The sequence below is a fragment of the Ruditapes philippinarum genome, unplaced genomic scaffold (assembly GCF_026571515.1).
Source record: "Ruditapes philippinarum isolate M1 unplaced genomic scaffold, ASM2657151v2 ctg3107_1_1_1_1, whole genome shotgun sequence".
Classification (NCBI taxonomy): Eukaryota; Metazoa; Mollusca; class Bivalvia; order Venerida; family Veneridae; genus Ruditapes; species Ruditapes philippinarum.
The window spans coordinates 341,499-363,387 of record NW_026859100.1 but is presented as its reverse complement, the minus strand read 5'-3'; the positions used below and the strand labels follow the sequence as shown (position 1 = coordinate 363,387).

At 30.5% G+C, this 21,889-nt stretch overlaps 1 protein-coding gene across 1 annotated transcript in view; it reads left to right on the top strand.

Moving 5' to 3' along the window:
* Positions 1 to 246: 246 nt before the first annotated feature.
* LOC132755221 (carnosine synthase 1-like) overlaps positions 247 to 21,889 on the top strand; it is a 48,197-nt gene continuing 26,554 nt past the window's right edge. The window contains exon 1 of the mRNA XM_060746039.1: positions 247 to 379. The gene's annotated coding sequence lies outside the window, so the exon portion shown is untranslated. The remainder of the gene's footprint in view (positions 380 to 21,889) is intronic.

Here is a 21,889-nt window from a genome sequence, read left to right as displayed (position 1 = left end):
CATGTTTTGACAACAACAACTGCATATTTGACAATTATGATCTCTCCCTTACTACATAACTTTTATAAATTTGAGAAAAGTTACAATCTCGGAGCCTTAAAGTAAGAAAGTAAGTGATGCGTACTTCATATAAATTATCTAAATATTTATTTCTACAATATTACTTTTTTATGTATTTATCTTTTTTACTTTTATGTTTTGGAAGAACGCTCAAGAATCTAATTATTTTAATGTTATTACCATAATGTTAATACCATAGATGTAGGAGGCTATATGTTTCTTGTACAAGTAGTTTGAAGATGTGTGTAGTTATGTTCACTTCATAGGTAGCTTTATTATTGTTAACACGGAATTTACCTATACTTTCTGGATATAGTTGGTAAAGTACAAAATCATATAATTATAATATATTCATTCATAAACATATCATATTCATCATCCGTATCATAATTATCGTCATCATCGTCGCTATCATCATCATCATCATCATCGTGAGCATCACATTCAAAATTATCATCATATTCACCAACAGCATCATCATCATTATTATCGTCATAATCATCATCATCGTTATCATCATGTTAGCAGTTATCATCATCATTCTTATCATCATCGGCATCATTATCATCATTGTTATCATCATCATCATCATCATTATTATTATTATTATCGTCATAATCATCATCGTCATCCTCATCATTGTGATCATCATTATCATTTTCATCATGTTAACAATTATCATCATCATTCTTATCATCGTCCGCATCATTATCATCATTGTTATCATCATCATTATCATCGTCGTCATCATCATGTTCAGTTATCATCATTGTCATCATGTTCATCATCACTAACACCATCATTATCAGCAGCAGCAGCAACAACAGTGTTATCATTACCAATAGAAATAAGCGTAATAATTCATCTGAAATCAAAATCTTAAAATCATTTCTTCTTATGTCAACGCAAATAATCGCTGTTTCATTTACTCTGTTAAACAGATGTGTGAAAATGGCGGCCTGGCGGCCTAACGGCCTGGCGGCGTGAAGTTGGCGGCCTAGCGGCGTGAAGTTGGCGGCCTGGCGGCCTAGCGGCGTGAAGTTGGCGGCCTAGCGGCCTGGCGGCCAAAAATTTTAATGTTCTAGAAATGTTTTTTTAACAATAAAACGGCATTTAATGAAGTTTTAAAGATAATTATTGTTATTTAAACGATATATCTAAAGAAAAAATCACTTTCAGAGATTTTTTTAATTTTGTCATTTTTTGTGAAGTTGGCGGCCTAGCGGCCTGGCGGCCTAGCAGCCAAAAATTTTAATGTTGAAAAAATGTTTTTTTAACAATAAAACGGCATTTAATGAAGTTTTAAAGATAATTATTGTTATTTAAACGATATATCTAAAGAAAAAATCACTTTCAGAGATTTTTTTAAGTTTGTCATTTTTGTGAAGTTGGCGGCCTAGCGGCCTGGCGGCCTAGCAGCCAAAAATTTTAATGTTGTAAAAATGTTTTTTTTAACAATAAAAACGGCATTTCATGAAGTTTTAAAGATAATTATTGTTATTTAAACGACATATCTAAAGAAAAAATCACTTTCAGAGATTTTTTTAATTTTGTCATTTTTGTGAAGTTGGCGGCCTAGCGGCCTGGCGGCCTAGCAGCCAAAAATTTTAATGTTGTAAAAATGTTTTTTACAATAAAACGGCATTTAATGAAGTTTTAAAGATAATTATTGTTATTTAAACGATATATCTAAAGAAAAAATCACTTTCAGAGATTTTTTTAATTTTGTCATTTTTGTGAAGTTGGCGGCCTAGCGGCCTGGCGGCCTAGCAGCCAAAAATTTTAATGTTGTAAAAATGTTTTTTTAACAATAAAACGGCATTTAATGAAGTTTTAAAGATAATTATTGTTATTTAAACGATATATCTAAAGAAAAAATCACTTTCAGAGATTTTTTTAATTTTGTCATTTTTGTGAAGTTGGCGGCCTAGCGGCCTGGCGCCCTAGCAGCCAAAAATTTTAATGTTGTAAAAATGTTTTTTTAACAATAAAACGGCATTTAATGAAGTTTTAAAGATAATTATTGTTATTTAAACGATATATCTAAAGTAAAAATCACTTTCAGAGATTTTTTTAAGTTTGTCATTTTTGTGAAGTTGGCGGCCCAGCGGCCCAGCGGCCTGGCGGCCAAAAATGATTTTTTAACAATTAAACACATACGCGTTATTTCATACTTGTTCGTGTTTTTGATAATATCGATCAGCCGAACAGGACATAAGAGTGACAGACTGGATCGCAGGCTAATATATGGTGTACAATTTCTGTAACAAATATGAATTGTCCTTTATGAAGTTTTAAAACATTTTTTCTGGTCCCATCCAATTTATTATCTCCGTTCAATCCATGAGTATAAGTCATCCTTTACTGACTTTACAAAATAACTTTTGCTTACACATTTATTAACAATAACTCATGATTACAGATTGGGCTATGGTCATACCCTAAATGATTACCTCCTTGTTATTGGATGAAACTGAAAAGTTGAATGGTTGGGATTCTGATTGCTAGCACAAGTTATTCGGGTGAAAAATGTATTGAATGTTTCCATGTTGTCATTTTAACGCTATTTTTTGTTTAAGTTCAAAACGTTAACTTGTAATTTTTAAACATTGATTTGTTTTAACATTTGTATATGTTGTATGTTGCTTGTAAAAGTATGTAGTTGTTTACATTATTATCATGAATCACATGTTTGTCAATATATCGTTTTGTTATTGCTGTACTTTAACACTTCATTCTTATGGTGTTGTATATATGGATATTCCCAGAATAAATGTACAGTACCTTTGCTTTGTAAGGTTTTTGCTCCCATTTTCCATCTGCATCGCATAATTGTTATACCTCAACACCGCATAAATTATGATAAAAAAATACATTTTTGTTACAATGGTGCCAATATTTGGAATATAATCTTATTTTATAACGGTCATATTATTCTTTAAAATCTTTTGAAAATAAATATAAAAACATAACGTGTACACGAAATAAATATCTTTATAACCATATCATTATGTTATAATACTAAATTATGCATGTATATAATAAATAAAGTATTGTTATGGCGAGTGGTTAGCGCGTCGAAATAGTCAACTATGTATCGCTCACCGTGTGGGCACAAACCAAGACAGGGGCAAGCCGTTATTTCTTGAGCAAGAAACTAAACACTAAATGAACAAAGGCTACCAGGTCACGAAACAACGGAACTACTATGGCGAGAGGTCGAAAGTACGATGACGATGATACGATATTATGCAGAGTTTTCAACATCGTGGTTTCATTTGTTTTTGTTGTTGTTGTTTTTTTTTTTTATCTTTTTTTTCTTCTTTATTTGTTCGACTTTTAACCATCATAAATTCGTTTTAACGCTGTTTCGCGTTATATGTGTGTCGTGATGGCTGTAATGGGACATCGTGGAGATCCCTCAAGAGCAATATTCCAAAGCAAATATAAATAGTTGACACTTGCAGTCTCTATTTTCTTTTGAGTCTATTATTGAGAGATAATAAATTATATTATACCTCATTTGCATACGGTCTTCTATATTCAATATGACGTCATCCGGTCCAAAAACCGCATACAGACCGGGGGCGGTCCATAATTCTTACAAGTAAAATGGTTTCCTGCGGGGAACATTTTAAATGATATAAGATATTTCATTTAACTATTTTCAACATTGTTTGGGGGACAACATATAGTCGATCAATATAGAAGAAGGTCATTGGAAACTGGTGACCGTTGATGACCGGAGAAGGTCGAACATAAAACAATTATTTCTTTTTAAGAAAATGATTCAATAGGCCTACCATTTTATGAATAATTCCGAACAAAAAAATAAGTAAACACACAAGTTTACGCAGAAAATATCTCTATTTATTATGGCATATGCCACTATGATCGAATATTTCAATTAGTATGTATCTCAAATTTTACAGACAATAAATTGTTTATATTAAAGAAACATTGATAATTTTCAAACACATTATTCAAGTTTTTCAACCTTAAACGGTAAAATATTTAAACAAATTACAAATATCACGTAACAGTTATTTTGTTGTAATTAGATGTAATTCTGCCTAATTCCCCAGAGGTAAATCCGTCACGAACCGGCAAACGGTATTTAGCCAGGTTTTCGAAAGTTCAATTAACCAATCATGTAAGGTTTACATATCCCGTGCTCCTCCATGTACCGAAAACAGGTCACGTGCTCCTCCATGCCTCAAAAGTTAAACGCGTACCAATACCCTGCGGTCTCCAGACCGCAGGTTAAACGTAGCTTTCACGACGTGCGAATTTCACGACGACACAAACAGACGATAACTGTCAAAATGGATAGGCGATTTGTCTCTTTATCTGAGACATAAATGTACTACATGTTGATCAAAAGTCATGATTTTTTCTTTAATTTAGTTAAAAATTTTATTTATACTGTTTCTGAAATTCTTAAAGTCCGGGTTATTTTGCCTAGTAACATTAAATTAATATTAAATTTCATTAAAAAAAATGGAATCACAACTCCTAAATCATCGGTAATCGGAATATTAAAAGAAGAGCATACACAAAATCCGTTTAGGGTTTGAGATATTTCACACACTGAACAAGTAAAATTATTATTTGAAAGCAAATAATAGTAAAAATGACAGCACAAAACAAGGGGATGAAAGGATTTAGATTCTGTATAATAGAACAAATAAAACATGGCCTTTCGTGGAAAATGCAAGTTTAGGGACTAGTTGTTCAGACTTCGGAAGGTATATGGACCTCAGCTGCGCTTCGGGCCAGACCAACCAGTCCGTAAGCTTGCATTTTCCCCGAAAGGCCATTTTTTATTTCTTAAATAAACCCCATATATCATTTCCGATATAGGGCCTTTTCTGTTCTAATATGTTTGAAACCGGTTGTACCGTCCACAAAACTGGATCCCGCGATAACGCAAAAAGTAATGAAAATATTTTTATGAAACTTGATATATGGATAGATGGCAGTATGGAGATTATGCACGTCCTTTTCTTTTCTTCCTATGTTGAAAATTTTGGTTGCTATGGCAACAAATATTCTGAAAATATGGCAAATTTAAGAAAAGTCAGATATCTATCTGTGATAACGTTTGTGTAGATGAGCTACGCAATTCGCTGGTCAGTGATTTCCAGCAAATATTACGAAAATTTTCAAACAAGATTTTTTAATTATAATTAATTAGTAACATAATGGTCAAGTCTACTATAACGGTGTAAAACAGATATCATATTGTATTTATCATCTTTCAAGTATGTAAATAAAAAAAACTACTAATTTGCCAACTGTCAACTTAACGCAGTAGGTAAGACTGTCAGTTAAATTTTTATTTGGTTTAAACATATTTTATTTAGAATATTTGTACATGTGTAAATAACAACATAACAATAATTATAGATTTTGGCCGAAAGCAGAATTTTTATTTGAATATCAATGCAAGGCATGTTCGATTCGCAAAAATTATTTCTGTATTAAAGAATATTTTTATTGTGTTGTGTTATTTTTTTTATTTACTTCTCATTTCACTTTTTCTTTTGTTTTCAATGTATACAAGAAAAAAAAATATTATAATCTGTATATTAAAATTATTAGATATTGTAACAAAACTACCTTGATATCCCAATTCATTTGCATATATCATAAAATTGATAAAATAAGGAAAGAAAAATGTTAGACAATTTCTTAGGCTCGAACTCGTGGTAAAATTTTAAGTCGTATCGTTTACCAACAACTTTACCAAATTTGCCATAAAGTTGTTTTAAATGGTACTTCTTATCTTGTATTATATTCTCTTCTTCAAAAAAGCTGTTTTACCTATTATCCCGAGATGATAATTTGGTTCTAACGGTACTTGGGAAAGTCCATTAAAGGGTAAGTCTGCATATCATCGGAGATTGAAAGTGTCAACGACTATTATAGTATAATTTCTAATAAAAATGTGTACCATCGTATTGGTTAAATTGGTAAATCAGGGTCACTGTAACCTCTTATGAAATGCACTCACAGGTTCGAAACCGACGCTCATACATGACATAGTGATGATGTTATTTTTTTTTCTTTTTCTTTTGTCTGTCTTTTGTATGATCGTTTGAAAATACTTTGTTCTTCCCAATTTCTTTTTCTATTTTGTTTGTTATTTTTTCTTGTTCCCCTCGGTTTAAAGCAAACTGCTACATGTCAAGTGATTAATTAATTAATTAAATTTAGCAATTTAAAAATCAAACTATTTTAAACGCACTACGATTACGAAATATTTATATCTTGAATATATGGATCAATATATAACATACTTAACTTCATTATATTTTTACATTTATGATGATGTCTAACTGTACACATAGAGGATATTTGTTTGTTTTGCATGTAAGATTAAAATATAATTTCACTGAGTGAACACCAGATGCAATATTTTCACGAGTGGCGTAGCCACGAGTGAAAATATAATAGCTGGTGTTCACGAATGAAATATATTTCAATCTTATATGTAAAACAAATAAATTTTCTTTTTATTTCATGCTTTTTAAGTGATTTTAAGTATTTTTCACTGATTTTGCCGCGTAACGTCGCGCATTCTCCTTTGTGACGTCATCACATCATGACGTCACATTATCAATTTTGAAATATAGTTCTGTTAAATTTCTCTAATGTTTATACATTTTTTAACATGATGTATGGTTACATCGACTTTCTTTTCCTAAAGAATCACAATTTACGTATGACGGCATTTATTTCTGCCTGTTATTCCATTTAGTTATGATTTTCTTTTCATCCGCATTCGGATATAGTCCGGCTACAGTGAAAATTATATTTTATAAATTTCACTAGTGGTTTATCAGAATATAATCATCTGATATATTACTATAAAACACGGGAAAGCATGAAATAAAAGTGCATATCAAGCCGTGTCCAAAAAAACAACAACATTGAGGCATCAATGATGGAATTCGGTAGTTTCATATAATATAACCGGTTTATTTGTTATAAGTCGATATTACTAGTAATACATGTATCATACAAATACTGTACATCTTTTATGAATATTTCAACATAAATCGTTTACCATTTAAGTAGTAATTTTATATGATACCAGATCTTCAATATATGGATCCAAGTAAGTCATGAATGGAACCAGATGCTATTATATGAAACCGAATTATCAATATATTAAATCAATTTTACAATATATGAAACCAGTTTATCAATATATGTAACCGAAGTAGCAATATAAAAGTTGATTTTCACATTATATGATACCAGTTCTTCAATATATGATACCAAAGTAGCAATATATTGAACCAAAATGTCATTATATTGACGGGACTTTTTTACAGGCTGTATTCTATCCTTGCACCGGTATTACAGTCCTTGTTTAAAGAACATCGTGCTTCACTTACTGCATACTGACTGCATACTATAAGGAAAAAATATTTGAAATTAACGTCACATTCACTTAAAATGGGCTGGGCAGGCAAAACTTATCGTTATATATATGTAGGAGTTGTATGTCATAATTTAAGCTATTGAGTCGTACTGACCATTAACAAAAACATGTTTAAAAAATAAGTTCATCTCGACCTTTACCTTTGATCAAAAATAGGCAGTGCCAGAAGGACACATCAAGGTTAATCTACTGACAAAGTTAAAAAATAACTTGTCAAATAATAATTGATTTCATGAAAAAGTTTATGCATTGTAACCCAGTGACCTCGGTCTTTGACTTGTTGACTTGAAAATAGGCTATTTTGGTTCCATATAATGACAATTGCTATCATAGAATGTAACATCAACTTATATACTAGCTGCTACTTTGGTTCGATACATTAATAAAATGGTTCCATATGTTGTAAAAATGACTTAATATAATGATAATTCGGTTTCATATAAGGGCATATTGAATATCTGGTATCATATAATGTGACAATTAACTTATATATTGATACTTTGGCTCCATACATTGATAAAATGGTTTCATATATTGTAAAAATGAATTAATATATTGATAATTCGGTTTCATATAAGGACACCTCGTTCCATATATTGTTACTTTGGTTCCATATATTGAATAATTTGTATCATATATTGTAATAACCAACTCATACATTGATACTTTGGTTCCATACATTGATAAAATGGTTTCATATATTGTAAAAATGAATAAATATATTGATAATTTGGTTTCATATAAGAACACCTTGTTCCATACGTTGTTACTTTGATTTTTTCTTTAGATATGTCGTTTAAATAACAATAATTATCTTTAAAACTTCATTAAATGCCGTTTTATTGTTAAAAAAACATTTTTACAACATTAAAATTTTTGGCTGCTAGGCCGCCAGGCCGCTGGGCCGCCAACTTCACAAAAATGACAAACTTAAAAAAATCTCTGAAAGTGATTTTTTCTTTAGATATATCGTTTAAATAACAATAATTATCTTTAAAACTTCATTAAATGCCGTTTTATTGTTAAAAAAAACATTTTTACAACATTAAAATTTTTGGCTGCTAGGCCGCCAGGCCGCTAGGCCGCCAACTTCACAAAAATGACAAAATTAAAAAAATCTCTGAAAGTGATTTTTTCTTTAGATATATCGTTTAAATAACAATAATTATCTTTAAAACTTCATTAAATGCCGTTTTATTGTTAAAAAAAACATTTTTACAACATTAAAATTTTTGGCTGCTAGGCCGCCAGGCCGCTAGGCCGCCAACTTCACAAAAATGACAAAATTAAAAAAAATCTCTGAAAGTGATTTTTTCTTTAGATATATCGTTTAAATAACAATAATTATCTTTAAAAACTTCATTAAATGCCGTTTTATTGTTAAAAAAAAACATTTTTACAACATTAAAATTTTTGGCTGCTAGGCCGCCAGGCCGCTAGGCCGCCAACTTCACAAAAATGACAAAATTAAAAAAATCTCTGAAAGTGATTTTTTCTTTAGATATATCGTTTAAATAACAATAATTATCTTTAAAACTTCATTAAATGCCGTTTTATTGTTAAAAAAACATTTTTACAACATTAAAATTTTTGGCTGCTAGGCCGCCAGGCCGCTGGGCCGCCAACTTCACAAAAATGACAAAATTAAAAAAATCTCTGAAAGTGATTTTTTCTTTAGATATATCGTTTAAATAACAATAATTATCTTTAAAACTTCATTAAATGCCGTTTTATTGTTAAAAAAACATTTCTAGAACATTAAAATTTTTGGCCGCCAGGCCGCCAGGCCGCTAGGCCGCTAGGCCGCCAACTTCACGCCGCTAGGCCGCCAGGCCGCTGGGCCGACAACTTCACGCCGCTAGGCCGCCAGGCCGCTAGGCCGCCAACTTCACGCCGCCAGGCCGTTAGGCCGCCAGGCCGCCAACTTCACGCCGCCAGGCCGCCAGGCCGCCAGGCCGCCAACTTCACACATCTCTGTTAAACATCATTTACCGCAAATAATCGCTGTTTTCATTTACTGTACCAGTTTCAGTACACATTCTGATTTGCAAACACTTCAATGCAACTCCGGTGATTCATTTATTTTGCTTACTGGCACAGTTTAAGGACATAACGCTCTTTGGTTAATTGATTCACCTGACAAGTAGTGTAGGCGCAATTATACTCAGGTAAAAAAAATAATGGTGATATCAATGAGAAACTTTAACTTGATGAATTCATATTTGAGCCTCGTCATGACAAAACCAACATAATGGGTTTGCGACCAGCATGGATCCAGACCAACCTGCGCATCCGCGAAATCTGATCAGGATCCATACTGTTCGCTTAAAAACCGTATAACAAGTAGAGAAACTGATAGCGATCAGCATGGATCCTGATCAGACTGCGCGGATGCGCAGGCTGGTCTGGATCCATGCTGGTCGCAAACGCATTATGTTGGTTTAGTCAGGACGCGGCTCATTTAGTTTAATGATATTTTATTGTTTTTTTCGCTACAAACATAAGAATAAATTTATAGTATGTACATAGATGCTGTAGTTGTTGGGTCGGGCCACAAGTTTTAACAACAATAGTGTTAATAATAGTAAAAATACGTACATAAAAATTCTGTTGTGTTTGGAATACAATGAATGGTACATATTAGCGATAATTATGATAGAATTTGATTGTGAAAAAAATTCTGACAAAACTTTAATTTAAGAAAAAGTAAGAATGAAAAAGAAAGAAAGAAAGAAAGAAAGAAAGAATGAATGAATGAACGAACGAACGAACGAACGAATGAAAGAAAGTATGAATGAATGAATTAGCACCATGTAGAAGTTTTCCGCACAGATCATGTCCTAAGATATTTAAGAACAAAAAAAAACGTTGTTTGTAATTGTTAAATTCATTAAAATCTGCACGTTTGTAAATCAATACCCTGTGTTTAAAAAGAAGTCGTAAGGTGAATGTGTGTTTTGTAAATGTTTGATATTTTTTATAATAATCGGATCAAACAGTGTTCGAGAATGGGAACTAATACGCTTGGGTTCATTTATAACATTTTTTATGCTCCCCGAAGGGTGAGCATATAATCGCCGCTTTGTCCGTCTGTTCGTCCGTCCGCTATTCTTGTCCGGACATAACTTTGAAACAACATGAGGTATCAACATGAAACTTTGTAGATAGTTCTTATTGAGTAGAAGTGCAATGCAAAAGAACCATAACTCTGTCTTGGCTAATTTTGAAATTATTTCCCTTTGTTCATTTTTACACTTTGAACTTTGTCCGGGACATTTCTCTAAAACTATAATAAAGATATATCAACATGAAACTTTGTAGGTAGATAGATCTCATTGAGTAGAAGTGCAGTGTAAAAGAACCACTACTCTTTCTTGCCTAAATTTGTAAATATTGCCCTTTGTTCATTTTTACACTTTGAACTTTGTCCAGGACATAACTCTAAAACTATAAGAGATATAAACATGAAACTTTGTAGGTAGATAGGTCTCATTTTGGTAGAAGTGCAGTGCAAAAGAACCATAACTCTGTCCTGCCTAAATTTGTAAATAGTGTCCTTTGTTCATTTTTACACTTTAAACTTTGTCCGGGACATTACTCTAACACTTTAAGAGATATCAACATGAAACTTTGTAGGTAGATATATCTCATTTAGTAGAAGTGCAGTGTAAAAGAATCAAACTATGTCTTGCCTAATTTTGGAGTTATTGCACTTTGTTCATTTTACACTTCTTCGAACTTTGTCCGGGACATAACTCTGAAACCATAAGATGTATCAACATGAAACTTTGAAGGAAGATAGGTCTAATTAAAAAAATGCAGTGCAAAAGAACCATAACTCTGCCTTGCTTAATTTTGGTTATTGTCCTTTGTTCATTTTTACGCTTTGAACTTTGTCTGTGACATAACTCTGACACTACATGATTGAGGTATACTTACCTGTGTCCAAAACCTATTCGGGGAGCATCAGCCGGTTCAACCGGTTCTTGTTTTTATATTATTTAGCATTAATATATTTGGGAACTTGTGATTATTCAAGTTAAGTTGATCCTCGTTTACATCTCCAAACAAAATAATCTTGAGCTATTTATGCATATATTAAGCCTTTCCTATAAGTCTATCGGCTCTTGTAGAGGACGATAGAAATTGCATATAAAAAAATCTTCTAATCAGAATAGCCCAAATAGATTCTGGTAAAATATTTTCTAAGGAAATAGTCTTCTAGAAGGGAAGTTGTTAGACACATAAACTGATATTTCACCGGATTGCGAAGAATTATATTTTCTGTATTATGAACTATATCCATCTAATGTTATAATGTCGTCGGTAATATCTGGAGACAAACTTAGGTTCACTGAAGCATAAAACGTCGAAGTCGAGAAAGCTGTTTTTCATATACTCAAATTTGTTTCTAATACTTCTTATGTTTTGATGAAAAATAGAAAATGACACAGACCTGAAGTCATTTCAAATTTATTATTTCATCTTTTACAAATTCATTACTTCACTTTCACGAATTACCGATTTTTCCATTTTGCATTCATGAACTTTGACTTCTCGAATATTTAAAGAACGTACAACTTCAACTTCATATACAAACTACTTCAACTTCTCGAATTCACAATTTAACATCACGAACTAAACTTCACAATTTATTTATCGTGAATTCACGAAGTTGGTACGAGTTAATGATATTATGAACTTAAAATAATGTCAAGTCATAAAATTGAAATCGTGAATAAATGACAGCTAAAATTGTGAAAACATTAACTTTTTATGTTGAATTTATGAATCTAAAAAGTTAAAGTCAAGATTTTTGTTCAGAAATTGAAATCGTGAATTCGTGAAGTTGAAATCGTGAATTTGTGAAATGAAAGTTAGCCACCACTGGTCTATTGTATATCAATGCTGATGTTGAACTTATTCTGTCTCTAATCTTGTGTTAATATGAACTATTGATATAAGGCGGGAACATGTTAAGGTGTAGTAGAGAGATGACAAGCTAAACCGACAAGACAATAGCCTAAGTGTTGAAGCCTTGAATCGACGGGGCGATTTGCCAAAGCAACGCAACGATACACCGAAGCTAAATGATGAGAGGATTCAGTGACAATACGATGAGAGGATGCACAATTCATTTCGTTTTTTTTTTTTGTATCCTTCCGTTTTTTTTTTGGGGTATCGTTTTGTCGCTTTGGCATACCGTTTCGTCGCTTCCGTGTATTGTTCAATTCTTTGGCGTTCTCGGTTTGGCTTGGGTTTTTAGTGAAAAGAAAAGATGATTCTAAAGGAACACCTTAATTAATAAATCAAATTTAAATATTTGTAGAAAATGACTACTCTTACTGTTCGAAAGTGTTGGGAATATTCTATAGATTACCTCCCGTACAAAAATATCTGCTTTGCACATATTATATTTCAGATATTTGAAAAAAAAAGTTTGCAACAATCACTCCACGGTGCTTCTATAACGAGTCATTTATCTTATTTTTATTTAATTTTACCTATAGAATATCGTTCTGTGTCAGTCAAATATACTTCATATTTGTTTAAAAGCGAATATGAAAATATATATGAAAGTGGGCGGAGTCAAAATTCATTTTTCTTTAAGGTACTATTTTCGGATATTTTTTTCCTTTGACAGTCAATAGCCTCAGTTATTCATTTTATTAAATTTAATAGTAATTCTGTTATGTTATATCAACAGTGTAAGATGACAGCATTGCATTTAACTGGTTAGTAGCGGACCGCATCACTCACTGATGAATAATCAACATATTACTGCGCCGCGCTGTACAATTAGCGAGGGTTTTCATGAACAACTATTTTCCCCCGAGGGTTACATTTAAAAAAATGATTTTTTCGTTTTTGTGAGAAATAGAACATATTTTCACTGACCATTATAAAATTGAAATTATTTTCACTCACCGTTCCATTATATGGATTTTTATCATGTTTCTTGAAATATATTCCATATTTCACTAAAACGAAAGAATATCCTCATTTATTACATGCTTTTCGGTGGTTTATAGAAATATATCAGTGATATAAAACAGATAATTTCACTGTTTTAAACAGTGAAATTTTCAATTTGATAATTTCACTTTTTTGAATTTAAGCCCCTTACGTTGTTTCAATGAAATACCAGCGTGCACAGTACTGGGAACCAACTTAATGACGTGACGTCGTTAATGACGTCACATTGTATTATTATATGGCGCGCTTTTCATTCAGTATTAGGTTTATGTCTTTTTAAAACTTTTCTTTGCATATAATAAAAAGAAAATTTGTTTAGTTAAGTGTAAGATCGAAATATATTTCACCTTTTGAACACCAAAAGTTCATATTTCACTCGTGGCTGCGCCACTCGTGAAATATACCTTTTGGTGCTCACTCGGTGAAATATATTTCAATCAAATTACCAATCAAATTATCGTAAACAACCTAGCGTTCGTAAGGCAGCCTTTCGACAATTCTATGTTTTCAAATTTCCTAGCCGCTTTTATAATGTTTACACATCTGTCAACACTTATTAAAATTTTATTGTCTGTAAAAATCCTCAAATTAGTTTTCTTTCTTCTAAAAGAGATGTAGGACTAACAAATCCAAATGATATCACTCTGAATCAAACACAATTATTTTCCTCCCATGAAATTCACAACTTTAAAAAATGGCGTCAGCTTACAGGTCTAATATAAATTCACAGTAAGTAACAGAAATAAGGTCGGATGACTTTTTTCTACTAGAATTGTTTGTTTTTATTTTTGAAACAAGCGATCATTCATATTTTTTAATAAAATGAATAATATCACCGCCATTTAACGTTGATTTTGTCGAACTTTTTTTTCAGCCCAAGACTTTTTGTATTTTATGAGAAATTCGACTAATAGAGGTTACAAGTGGGGAAAACAGATTTTAATATGAAAGTTAATTTTAAGGAAATTTCTTATTAACCTATTTTTAAGTATAAAATAAAAAGAAAACTTGTTTATTTGTTGTGTAAGATGTAATTTTATTTCTTCTTGTGAACTTTAAAAACAGTATTCTCACTCGTGGCTAAGCCAAACGTGAAAATACTATTTTAAAAGATAAAATTTCATCTTACACACACACAAACAAATATCCTTTATAATGATATGGTTTAAATATATTTATTTAAGCTCGATTGCGAAACAAGTTCTTCCAACTTATATTAAACACTTTCTAGCCCGCTTTCTGGAACCAACCAGTACTGGTGTCATGAATATGAAAAAAGACATGATCCCTGGGTTGCGAAGCAGACACCTTAACCACGAAATGTTAATATGTCAATTTATTGTCATGTAAACTTAGATGTTGAATTAACATGTAAACAACAAATGTTAATATTTCATGTAAACTTAAATGTTGATTTTCCAATCAAAATATTACTGTGTCGCGCTGTACAATCAGCGAGGGTTTTCGTGAACATCTTTTTTCTCGTTGGTTACATTAAAAAAATATTGTTTTTTCTTTTCGTAATAAATGGAACATATTTTCACTGAACATGATAAAATTCAAAGTATTTTCACTCGCCGTTCCGTTATATGGACTTTTATCATGTTTCTTGAAAATATATTCCATATTTCATTCAAACGAAAGAAAATCCTTATATTATGGTTTGAATATATTTATTTTAGCTCTCAAGTTCTTACAACTTATATCAATCACTTTCGAGTCCGCTTGCTGAAACCAACAAGTACTGGAATTATATGAAAAAAGACATGGTGGTGACCCGATTAGGGCTCGAACCTATGGTCCCTTGGTTCTGAGGCAGACACCTTAACTACTAGACCACCCCTTCTGTCAATATGTTTCAAATTACTAAATACAGCAAAAATATACGTATGAGCGGCGACATGACAAAACCAGCATAGTCCGTTTGCGACCAACATGGATCCAGACAAGCCTGCTCATCCGTGCAGTCTGATCAGGATTCATGCTGTTCGCTGCCAGTTTCTCTTTTTGTTATAGGCTTTATTGTAAGCGAACTGCATGAATCCTGATCAGACTGTGCGGATGTGCAGGCTGGTATGGGTCCATGCTGGTCGCAAACGCACTATATTATTTTGTCATGGCGTGGCTCAATTATTTCATTGCCTATCAACATTTTGTACATGATGCTCCACAAAGTGACATTTTTACAACGTATTAGTGTGCAACATATTATATAAAATAATCTATTTTATAACAGAACATTCATAAGACATTTATATATTTTGTCTAATTTAAAAAAGTTTATTTAAGTTGATATATTCATTTTGTTTTATGGCGGCTGCTGTCAATTTATGAAGTTATTTCACTTTTCCTCAAGATATCTGTATATCAAGATTCATTTCAGATTACCTTACGGATCCTCACTTAGTGACTTGGGTTATATATTCAAACAACCGTTTCTTAATATAGGACAATTTGATATTTCAAAAACCTTACAATATTCTTAATATCTATTCTTCTTTTGGCGGTCCAAATGCCTTGCATCATAATAATAATTTAATATAATGTTAATATTTCATGTAAACTTAAATGTTGGTTACATAACTTAAATGTTGGTTACATTTTAACATGTAAACTTAAATTTTACTATTTCATGTAAATTTAAATGTTAATAACATTTTATCATAGGCACTACAAATGTTATTATTTCATGCAAACTTAAATGTTGATTACATTTTAACATGTAAGCCACCAATGTTTATATTTCATGTAAACTTAAATGTTGATTACATTATCATGGAAACTACAAAAGTTAATATTTCACGTAAACTTATATGTTGATTAAATATTAATATGTACACTACAAACGTTAATATTTCACGTAAACTTACATGTTTATTTAATATGTAAACTATTAATGATAATATTTCATGTCAACATTAATATTGGTTAAATTTTTACATGTAAACTACAAATGTTTAATATAAAATCTAAACTTAACTGCTGATTAAACATGTAAACTACAAATGTTGATATGTCATGTTAACTTAAATAATGATTAAATCTTAACGTGTAAACTACAATTGTTAATATTTCATTTAATCTTACATGTTTATTTAATATGTAAACTTTAAATGTTAAAATTTCATGTCAACATAAATATTGATTAAATTTTAACATGTTAACTACGAATGTTAATATTTCCCGTAAAATAATATGTTGATAAAATTTTAACATGTATATGTTGATATCAATTGTAAACTTAAATGCTGATTTTACATGTGAATTAAAATGTTAATAGTTCACGTAAACTTACATGTTGATTAAATTTTAACGTGTAAACTACAAATGATAATATTTCATGTAAACTTCAACGTTGATTTAAAATGTTATCTACAAATTTTAATACTTCATGTCAACCTTAATATTGATTAAACTTTTACTTGTAAACTACGAATGTTATTATTTCACGTAAACTTAAACGTTGATTAGAATTAAACGTGTAAACTACAAATGTTAATATTTCAAGTAAACTTATATGTTGATAAAATTTTAACATATAAACTAGATATGTCTATAGTTCATGTAAACCTAAATTTTGATAAAATTTGAACATGTTTATTGCAAATGTTTATATTTCATGTAAACTTAAATGTCCATTAAATTTTAACGTGTAAACAACTATTGTTAATATTCATGTAAACTTATATGTTTATTTAATATGTAAACTACAAATGTTAATATTTCATGTCAACCTAAATATTTTCATTAAATATTAACATGTTCATTACAAATGTTAATATTTCATGTAAACTTATATGTTTATTAAATATTTACATGTAATTAACATATGTTGATATAAAATGTAAACTTAACTGCTGAATTAACATGTAAACTACAAAATTTAAATAGTTCATGTAAACTTAAATGTTGATTAAATCTGACCATGCAAACTACAAATGCTAATTTTTCTTTTAATCTTAAACGTTGATTTAATTCTAACTAGTAAACTACAAAATTAATGTTAATATTTCACGTAAATTAAATTTTTTATGAAATGTTTATATGTAAACTACATACTTTGATATAAAATGCAAACTTACTTGCTGATTGTACATGTAAACTACAAATGTTAATATTAAATGTTAACTTAATAAATTTTTACGTGTAAACTACAAACGTCAAGATTTCATGTAAACTTAAATATTATTTAATTTTAACATGTAAACTACATATGTTAACATTACATGTAAACTAGAATATTGATTAAATTTTTATGTTAACTACATAATTGATATAAAATGTAAACTTTAACTGTTGATTTAACATGTAAACTGCAAATGTTTATTTTTTATGTAAACTTAAATGTTGAATAATTTTTAAAGTGTAAACTACAAATGTTAATAGTTCATGTTAACTTATATGTTTATTAAATATCTAAACTACATATGTTAATATTTCATGTAAACTTCAATATTGGTTAATTGTTTACATGTAAACTACATGCCTTGATATAAAATGTAAACTTAGCTACTTATTTAACATGTAAACTTCAAATGTTAATATTTCATGTAAACTTAAATATTGAAATAAACTATTAACGTAAATATTTTATGTAAACCTAAATGTTGATTGAGTTTTAACGTGTAAACTACACATGTTAATAGTTCATGTTAATTTGAATTTTGATTAAATTTTAACATGTTAACTACATACTTTAATATAAAATGTAAACTTATATATGTTTATTTAATATGTAAACTACAAATATATATAATTATATGTAAACTTATATGTTGATTAAATTTCAACATGTAAACTACATATGTTAATATAAAATGTACACTTAACTGCTGATTTAACATGTTAACTACAACTTTAAATATTTCATGTAAACTTAAATGTCTATATATAACATATGAACTTAAATGTGAATATTTCTTGTAAACAGTTAAAAACAAATGTTGATATTTCATGTAAACTTGAATGTCTATATATAACATATGAACTTAAATGTGAATATTTCTTGTAAACAGTTAAAAACAAATGTTGATATTTCATGTAAACTTGAATGTCTATATATAACATATACACTTAAAATGTGAATATTTCTTGTAAACAGTTAAAAACAAATGTTGATATTTCATGCAAATGTCTATGTAAGTATTTCATGCTAATATTTCATTTCTTTGGATATCCTTACGTCATCAGTGAAAATGGCGTTGGAAATTACCGATCGCGTTCCGGATAAAAAAGACTTTCTAAATCATGTTTTTTCCATATAAGAGCACCTTAAGGACGTTTTCGTGAGTTTTCATATAGACATATAGACTCGTCGGACCTATGCTCGCCCAATAAAGGCAATTATTTGATTACTATTTAATACACTTTGACTTTCAAAAAACTTTTTCGAATTTGTTTTATAGCTGGTCATATTTGGTACGTAATGTAACCCATTTAAAACATAAACACTTACATCCGGGTACTGTCTGCTAGGTCAAACACCACCAAATTAATATTCTGAAATGTTGAAGGGAGGAGACCCATGCTCACCCACCGGTTTATTACGAATGTAAAACGGATATTACCTAAAATCATTCATCATATTTTTAGACTGATTTGTTAATATAAAGCAGGTATTTATGTTTTGCATTATAATTATATTTTTACAGAGAAAATCGAATTTTGATATACTTACTATGTAGACTTCATTTTTTCAAAAGATAGTCAACCGCTGTTGGTAGAGTGTGACTAAACAGTTTCTGTGACTAAATATCATGTACATAAGTTTTTTTTCAAATTCAATAAGTTAACTAGAAACATAAACTGTAACAAAAACAACAGTGTGTGGTCTACAGTTTCAACAATTACTACTCTGTACAATATCTACAAAACCACCTTGTGCTGGTAACTAAACTCAGATCTACATCTGTTTGCACATTAGATGGCAAGCACTCATAGTGGTACCACTTGTCATATCCCTCTTCTAAAAGCTTTCTTGCCTTTTCCAAATGTCTCAGGATCATGATTTTTTTTTTGCCTGGGCATACTAAGCATACTGATCACTCTGAAGAGGATATGGGGAAAATTAGTGGTGTAAGACCTATATTATTTTTAGTATCTTCTGATAAAAAACGAAAAAAAAAATTAATTTTTTTATTAAAGCTGCAGTCTTCGTTAGTTATCTACTAAGTTATTAATAATCAATGTCTAACCAAAAAATACACCATAAACAAGTGACAGATTTAAATGGAAAACGCTGACTATTGTGGCGCCTAGAAATTGCATGTAAAAAACAATATGACAGCTGGTGTCAATACCAGTTTACGACTGTTTTAAATATATCAGAACGACATAAACTGTACAAAAAGTAAGAACAATGTTTAATTGTTATTTTAAGTTGATTTTTATTAAGATTTTATTAAAAAGTCACACATGATTCGTTGTTTTTATTAGCATCACAGACTTTCATTTGTACTTAGGTTTTCGTTTTCGTCTGCTTTATTATGCTAACAACTTCCGTTAAACTCTTCAAAAACAAGGTGAGAAACTAGGACACTTGCAGCATCAAGAAACAACAACACATGATTCAGATAATATTTTTATTCATAAGTTTATATCAAAAAAATAAAAATCTGGGCGAGCATGCGCCTGGGCGAGCATAGGTCCGGTGAGTCTAGGCAAAATTAAAACTGTTCTATAGAATTTCTTTAAACTTGGCATGTTGTTAGAATATGCCAACAGAAACATTTTAATCGAAAAAAATACATTGAGGTCATCGTTCTCGTATTTTAGTAATCTGCTTCTGAATCAGAATTTTTTACTTATTTGAGGTCATTTAAAGGGCAGATAACTTATACATACGTAAATGCATTCTTGTTGATACTTCTGGATAATGTTTTTCTTTTTATCGTTGAATACAATACATAATAACATGCAATGCCTTATATCGTTTCTGTTAATTTTTTTCAATGAAAATAAAGGTACTTTAAATTCATATTCATAACAAATAGGCCAATTTTTAAGAAGAAAAAAATGCACAGGTTAAGAGAAGAAGAGGGGAAAAAACTATCCACTCTAAATTTGTTCTTGAAATTTTGCATATTGACTAAGACGAAGGTAACCTTCATGAAAATAAGAAGAAAAAATGTATTGTTTCGCTTCATTGTAAATTATTTACCCTTGAATTTAACGAAAAAGTCCAATTCAAAGGCAGATAACTCGAAAATAAGAACGGTGATCCCAAATATTTTTCTGTTTAAAAGTTTCTGTTATCATATTAAAACAACATTCCAAGTTTACAAAAATTCTATTGAACAGTTTAAATTTTGCCTATATGTCTATATGAAAACTCCGGAAAACGTCATTATTGTATTCCAAGGGCCAGGACGTAAAGTGGTTGCACACTTGGTTCAAGCGAGAAAGATCCTCATCAATATTTACATCACCGGCACGTGTTATCTACAGGTTGTGGGTTTGTATGTAAGTTTGAAATTAATTAATTTGCCGTTTCCTTAAGGCAATATTTATGACACTTTCGGTTTTGGGTCTAAGCTCTTCTAACTTGACGAAGTTGTTGAAGATATAAACTGGTCATGTGCATATTTTGCGATTTGACAAGTGACAATTCTGGTCTGATTTTCTACTCATTTATTCACATCTGGAAGTTTTGAAGTTCACTAAACCAGGACAAAGTATAATTCTGTCAATATTGTGAAAATGTTTTAATTTGCATGTTCCAAATAAAAATATTTTGTTCAAGCGCATTTTGGTTGTAAACTTGTACTTCAAGCATTTCTGGTTGCAAACTTATGCGTCACTATTATTGTTCGTAATTGCGTGGACAGAACTATCTTTTGTTGAAATAATTATTCCTAATATTATGTTGTTTTTTTTTTGGTTTTTTTTCTCTTTTCTTTTGGTATTTAGTCTCATTTTAATCAAATATAAAAATATATCATTTGTTTTGTGTCAATGCGAGCGATAGTGAATATCAAATGCACTATTTTCAACCCAGAATGTAAGTAAATAAGGACTGCTGACAAGAAAAAGAAACACTTTTACATTTTTTGTGGTCCAGAGTTTTATTCCTCACAACAGCTGGTTTCACGTGCCTCGTGGAAACTGTAAAAATTTGCCCCGTACTTCGCGTCAGTGTTGTTATATATATCTGATCCTTTCTCCAGTAAAATAGAGTACCGCTGAAGCCGAGGCTAGGGGCATAAGAAATGCGGCAATTTTTAAATTTCACCTCTTGGGAGAACTCCTGTAGGAAGGTCATATGAAAGCAAGCTCCTTGATATGGAAGCAACCACTTGTTAAAGTAAATTTTAATATGCACAATGCAATAGTTTTAACTGCAAAGTAGTTTTGGCTCCACTTTTTAGTTTTACAATTGAACACATTTAAAGAATTGCGATA